General features: G+C 47.5%; 1 pseudogene; it reads right to left on the minus strand.

The window, feature by feature from the left end:
- Nucleotides 1–178: 178 nt before the first annotated feature.
- LOC147016068 (uncharacterized) lies at nt 179–6554 on the minus strand (annotated as a pseudogene).
- Between the last annotated feature and the right edge of the window lie 930 nt (nt 6555–7484).

The following is a 7484-nucleotide window of genomic DNA, read 5'->3' on the forward strand; positions in this document are numbered from 1 at the left end:
TTCCCCAATCACGGGTCTGTGCCGGTTGGTAAGAGCCATTGAGAAAATTTTATAATCCGTGCAAAGCAATGATATAGGACGCCAGTTGCACGGTTGCTGAAGGTCACCTTTTTTAGAACAAGGGCAAGTACAGCCCTGCGACAGCTTAATGGCAACAGATTCAATTGTAGATAGTCATTCAGAACTTCATGTAACTCTGGTCCCAGAAGGTCTTATAAAGTTCTACAGGCATTCCATCTCGTCCAGAGGCTTTGCCTGTTGGAAGAGTATGTAGGGCAGTCTGAAGTTCCTCCAATGTTATTTCCTTGTCTGGTTGTAAACGTGCAGATTCTGATAATGTGGGTAGGGAAGAAATCAGGGATTCCACAATCTCATTATCAGTGCTCTTGGATTGGTAGAGTTCAGAGAAATAATCCTTCAGTGAAACTCTGATGTCTTTTTGGCAGTGCGTAAGTCTTCCTTCCTTCATCTTTAGTGAGGTTATCTGCTGACTTGTTTTTTTCCCAACTTCCAGTCTGAAGAAGAACTTGGAGGAAGTATCCAACTGATACAGATTTTCCATTCGGAGACGGATCAGAGCTCCCCTGGCCTGCTTTGCACAGAGTCCAGCAAGAAGGGCTTTTTCCTTTGCAAGCAAAAAGTTGGTCCTTTCAGTATTAGAGGCTGAGTGGTTGGATTGAAAAGATAATATTTCTCTGGCAACCAGGGCTGAAGGGCAGAATCATGTCGACTTTGATAAGCTCCGTATTACTAGCAGAAGGATCTTATCTGTGCTTTGGCATTGTCCCACCATTGCACAAGACGGGGAAAGGAGGGTTTACGTTGTAGTAAGGTTCTCCAAAAGACATGAAAGGCATCAAGGAACAAATGATCCTCGAGGAGGCTTACATTAAAAGTCCAGTAGGCAGCACCTCGGTTACGAATTGGTAGGTGAATGCGGAGTATGACCATATGATGGTCTGAGAAGCCACTGGGGACGATACCAGTGTGGGTTACAATGTTTAAAAAATCATTATTAATATAAAAACGGTCTAACCTTGCGAGGGACAGACAGCCATCTAAACACCGACACCGCATATATTGTCATGTTGATGGAATTCAAGTCCTCTAAATGTCAATAAGGGAGAAGGTTGTCACAGTCTGAGCCAGGGGCTTAATGATCCCTGGGTGAGGCTCTTTCCCATTGCAATCAATGGAAGAATCCATCTTGCAGTTAAAATCCCCTCCTAAAAAAACAAATCCATTAAAATCTAAGTGTGTGAGGGATGTTTCTAACTGCGTAAAAAAAACAAGTTCGATCCGTACTGTCACTAGTAGTGGGGCAACTTAGCATAACAATTGTGCATTTTGTGAGGAAAGCACCAAATTTGGCACACTAGTACCCCAACATATTATGAACAGATTTGGATATTGGGCCATCTCAAATTCAGCCGCTGATGGCTGTGGCAGCCATTTTAGAAAATGGCCGCCAGTGGTTACTATAATTTCACTCTAACATTGGTTTGAACATTTATTAAAAGCTGAATTAAGAAAAACATAACCTGTAGCCACCTCAAGTTTAAAGACAGCCGCCATTTTGCAAGATGACTGCTAATTATTTGTTGTACCGGACGATTATCTCACTCATAGAAATTGGTTGTTGAGAATGGTTGCAAACGAATCGCGGGCTGCGTCTGATTGATTTGAATACCAACATCGCTTATGTAAAGTCAGTGGTTGTTGAGCATGGTGGCAAACAAATCATGGGCTGCGTCTCATTCATATGAATACAGATATGTCACTCATAGAAATTGATCGAGAGATGTCTGATTTAAATGTTCTGAATCAGTGACACAGTCTGCTCTGTTAATATTCTCTCAATTTTGTGAGCACTCTCTCACACACACACACACACACACACACACACACACACACACACACACACACACACACACACACACACACACACACACACACACACACACACACACACACACACACACACACACACACACACACACACACACACACACCTGTGCATTCAAGTGCGGCCTTTTTGCACCTGCAACGCTTCAGACAGCTATTCTTGAACTTGCACGATACTTGCTCATAGCAGGTGTGGTCTGCTTTGGGTAGCTTCATCCAGTGTGGCTCGTACACCCCCTCGTCATTCTTGACCCAGCCCCAGCTGGATGGAGGAGGCAGCTCTGGCATTGGTAGCAGTGTTTGACCCCACACATCGCCTCCTTGGTAGGCCACCCTCTTCACATGCTCCTCCAGAGCTGCCTTGGTTGGCGGGATCAGCTGCACGTTGTTCTTCTTCGCGAAGTTTCTTCCGGGCCTTGTCAATGTCATTGCACGTGATGGTTCTGTCATAGAGCAATATGACGAACCTCTCGATGGTGTGCATGACATCGTCTGGTATGCCACTTGGTGCAGAGGATAGCTTCAGCAGTGCATCTGTAAGTTCTGGCAGAACGGTCCAGATTGTCCAAGCAGTCTTCTTACCAATACCAGCAAAGCTAGATACAGTGTCACACCGAGTCAGAGCGTGAAACATTGGGAGTGCCTGTGCCTTCTCTGGTCCGAGGCCAGCTGCTATTTCGTGGGCTGCCAGGTACCGAAAACTCTTCCCAGTGCCAAATGCTAGCCACAGTTTATCTTCTGGTTGCAGACCCTGGGCCACTGACAGCCAACACCACAACATCGGTGTCAACTGTCTTGATCAGTATCTTGTGGTGACCATGGTTGGCTGCATGGGATGCATGCAACAACATTCGACTGTCATCTTCTTCGTGGCTGCATGGGGCGAGCAAGGCCAGGTCTAGCAGCGGTGGCTTGCTCAGGACTGCCTCTCCATCAGTGATAACAAGCTGCTTGTCATCCTGGTCAAACCACCTTAAGATAGCTTCTGATAGGAACTTGAACAGCTCGGTCTTGTTGGTGTCCACTCGGAGGAAGTTCTGCCAGTTTCCAGGTATAACTGCTGCTCCGACCACGCGTCTATGCAATCCTTTTCCATGCTTTGATCTTGCACTGCCTTTCAGTGAATCAGCAACGTAGCGGTCCCAGACCAGGTCCAGGCGTGACACAGTCTGAGGCTTTGTTCACAGGTACGGTATGAAGACATCCTGGGCATAGTCATCAAAGTTCTTGGCTACCGCAGGCTTCAGCATCTGGACAATGACTGCCCCATCAAGAACTAAGCTGGTGGTATCAGGAGCCTCTGATTGGGCATTGGAGAACTCTTCAAAGCATTTGAGGAGATCACTCTTCGTACCTTGACGGAGATTTTCTCCATCGGAGAGAGCTGGAGGACACACTTGATTCTCATGACAAAAGAACTCTTCAAGGTTTCCATCCCTCATCTGGCAACCGATGTAGAGCCATGATAAAAGTGCCACGTCATTCCTGAGAGAGGACAGCTGCTGTTTCCCTTTGCTCACACTTCTCGGGGTGGAAGTGCTAAACAACTTCAGCTTGTTCCGACGAATTGCATCATCAATTGGCTTGGTCCTTTCCACCAGGCATTCTCTGGTGAAAGCCTGGAACTGCTCTTGGCCAATCTTCTTCACTTTCCTGACATTCTCAACTGCAGCAGGACCCGCAATTTCTTTTGTGTCAAGGACAACTAGATCCATGCTCTCTTCCTCAAAGGGGTTGCCAAGTTCTTCTATGACGCTGAGAAGGGCACGGACATGCTTGGCGAAAGAGGTTTGCACACTTGGTGTCTGGTCGTGATGACGTGTGTCCTCTCGCCTCCCCCAGTGTTGACGGCCATCTTGGAACTCTTCTATGGCCCTGGCAACTTCTGGCCCAGCAATCATCCAATGCTGCAGGGCACTTGGGTTATCACTGAGGCCGACTGCTCCACCATCTCCTTTGATGCATGGGTTGTTCTGTTCATGTGCCTGGTTGATTGGGATCGAAGAGAACACGTTCTTCCTTTTCTGTACAGTGAAGTTGCCAGCCATAAATTCTCTAGCTACATATGGGTGCTTCAATCGGGAGTACAATCATGTCCCTCAGGTGAACAGGGACCCACCTGGCATAGTGTGTGTGGTCTAAGGCATGGAACCATGGGACAAGTTCCATCACGGCATCAAGGTACATCGTGAATGAAGCCTGCTGCAGAGAACGCACGTAGACCAGTACCAACATCTCTAGTTCCAGCACAGTTGCCCAGTACTGAAAGTTGGGAATGTCTTCTGCTCTCTGGTGACACCATTCTTCGAACTCAGGCAGGTCTTCTGCATGATCAAAATACGTCGTACAGTGGCGTTCATACGCACGGTGTTGCAGGATGTGCAGTGCCGCTGCAGTGATTTGATGAGCTCTTCTTGTGCGGGTGACATGGGCAGCTCGCAGGAAGGAGTTGGCTGTCCCTGGCGTTGCAATCTCAGCTTGCACCAAGGCTTGTATCCAGCCACTTCCTCGCAGCCAGTTGCCCAGCATCTTCAGGTTGGCCATCTCGATGTGGAGCCCACCAAACAACACTACCATCTTTTCTTCACCATACTTCTCTGGCCACTTCCACTGAATCTGCTTTGCCAAGGCAAACAGTGGCTGGTCCAAGGTGATGACAGGTGTCTGGCCAGGATGCACATGTTCTACAGCATTCTTCACCACATCCATGGAGTGCAGGATCATGGCCACTGTGTGGGCACTGTCAAGGAACAGTGGAATCAGGGCGGTGGGGCTGATGGTTCGAGGTAACGTCGGCTGGCATGAAACACTGACCACGATATGTTCTTGTATGTCCCAGTGTTGTCCTCTAGGAGCCGCCTTGCATGCTCTAGCCACAGGTATTCTCCTCAGTCTGCTCCTTGAAGTAATCTCTGGTCAAGGACACCACTCTAGTAGCTGGAACAGACAGGTTTTTCATGCTGGTAGTGACTGGGGGCACATCAGTATAGTAGTGTGGCAAGTGGCTGACCATCTTTGAGCTAGCATCTCTAGATCCACCAACGATTGCAATGCTTTGGTCCACTCCTTCGCCAGTGAAAGAGGGGTGCTGGAGGAGGGAGATGGCTGTACCATGGAAGGACTCTTTCGCTGTCATTGAACTGGGATTGTGGTTGATATTGTCTATGGCTGATGTTGTGAAGACATTGCTGTGCATCTTTGGGGGGAAGACCACTTGTTCTCTGTGAAACTGTTGGCAGGCACTGTTCCCCATCTGAGCCGAGAGCTCGAGAACATGGGCATATGAGATGCTCATGCCCAGGTGTGACAACCTGTCTACTAACTCCCTCTTTCGTGTGTGAGCATGCAACATCATCCCTACATATGTGGGAACTGGGGTCTCCTGTGCAGTACTGTGCCTGGCAGTTACGGGTCCTGTGGTGCGATGTGCCTGGTTGTGCTTGATGCAGTTCAACTTCAGCATCTGGGAAATGGCAAGTGCTGCAGGGGTTGTGTCTGCCATCTGATGCTTAATGCTTGGATCCTCTAGGACCATGCTCACCAGGGCAAGCAGCAGTGATGGCACAGATTCTCGTTGGCATCCTTCAGGGAATCCATTGAAGGACTCAGCTTCTTCAAACATGTGGCGGCGCACGGTCTGTGCAGCACGTGCAAAATGGCCCACATCATCATCACTGTCCAGATCACAGGCTTTGATGAGAGCAGCCCCAACGTCTTCTTCAAATACCAGCAGGACGTCTCTCCCCTTTGTGTGTGCACGCATGTCAGAGAACTGGGTAAGGAGTCTCTGCTTCAGTCGTGTGGAGTGGACCCTTGTGTCGAGCTTAACCCCTAGCTGTTCCATTCTGGACTGATAGAGCTCTACGAGATTAGCTAAATTGAACACCGGTGCCGTCTCCTCATCTAGTCTCGCCTCTTCTATGTAGAGGACCAGTTCGGCGAAGACAATACGTGATACTTCTCGCTCCTCGTCTTTGTACTTGGGTCCCTCAGACTGGGCCTTTCTAACACGGTTGTGCAGCACTGATAAGCACTTCTTATGGTACTTGGCATCCTGGGCGACCATGTTTCCGGCACCGAGTCGGCCGAGCAGTTCTGTGTCTTCAATAATGGCTGCCCAGTCTCGAACTTTACTGTCCATTTGAAATGTTGCAACTTCGTGAACACCATCGGTTCCTGCAGGTTGTCTGCAGAAGAAACACTGGGCTTATTGGGCCTTCTCTGTACTGGATGATCTTGAATGAAATCTGGTGCGTTTGCACGCATCTGGTACGTCATGGATCTCCTTCTGTCATGAGTGTTTGCTTTTCTGCCCTTTGCAATTTTGTATTGTTATATTTGAGCTTGCATGTTTGATGGTACAAAGCATTGTTTGCAACCATGGCCGCTTCAATGCCATACCCTTCGTTGAGTCTTTCCAACTGAAGTGTTCCTGGAAGTTGTCCAAGCTCACTGAATCTGATCAAATTGGCTGTGAGTGAACTGTACCCACTCCCAGAGTCTTTTCGCTTGGACTGTGAAGGACATGTCCGAGACTCTGCTTTGTTCTCATGGCAAATGATACACAGCGTCCAGTTAGTCTGAGTTGGGCGCGTTGATGTTGATGGGACAGGACGCTCAAGGCCAACCAATTGGAAGCTCTTGGACATGGTCAAGTTGTTCAATGCTACACTAGGTATCTTCTGTTCACCAGCAACCACCAACATCAGGATCTACAATGATACCATGTAGGATAAATTAGTTATGAATTAAACCGGTTTTCTCCTAACCCATAGTCATAAATACTATTGCCACTTGTAAAATCTTCTACAGCCGCTGGTGATGGCACATAGACAATTCAGACCCATCATCTGAGTTACATGGCTTCATTCCCAATACGACCGAATACATCCATATTTAGGTTACTTCGAGCCGATGTGCTGAGATGTGTTGCGATTGACTGCAAGAGTCAATAAAAACGCAGTTTCAGAAAACGGAAGGGTTACTCAACAAACTGAGCAAAACAAATTAGCTTAGCCATGAAAATGGAAACTAGAATGGAAAACTACTTACAAATGGTTTGGCATTGCCGTCAATCGAACGAAGATAACCCAAAAACTAACGAGTTATCATGGTAAAGATATCTCGCCAACACACCGGTACGAAGAGAGAACTTCCTCACTCAGTAGCAAACTGGAACTGGCGCCGTGAAGGCAGAACGGAAATACATGCAGAACCTCGTAACCCGGTAATCCGTGACTCAGATAATCCGATGACCAAACTGCACCCCGCAAACCCAACTCAACTTGATGAACTATGGTTAACAATGGGATAGCATAGAGAACTCTATGGGCACAGAACAAAATAACAATGAATGGAGTCAACAAGTGTAAGCTGGCAACTCAACCGTGCGCGATTCCAGGGTCAATATGCACGCACACCACTTCTACTACCATGTGCCAAGCCAATAGTGCTATGAATGTTTATCATTGGTTTTCATTCAGAATCTGTGTCTAAATAAGACTAATTAGTCCACTTTAACTTTTTTTCTCAACCAAATCAAATTGTTACTTTCTTTGACCGTTATTGGACCTTTATTA

The sequence above is a fragment of the Eptatretus burgeri genome, chromosome 12, assembly GCF_056783735.1.
Source record: "Eptatretus burgeri isolate ZD-2024b chromosome 12, Ebu_testis_v1, whole genome shotgun sequence".
Taxonomy (NCBI): Eukaryota; Metazoa; Chordata; class Myxini; order Myxiniformes; family Myxinidae; genus Eptatretus; species Eptatretus burgeri.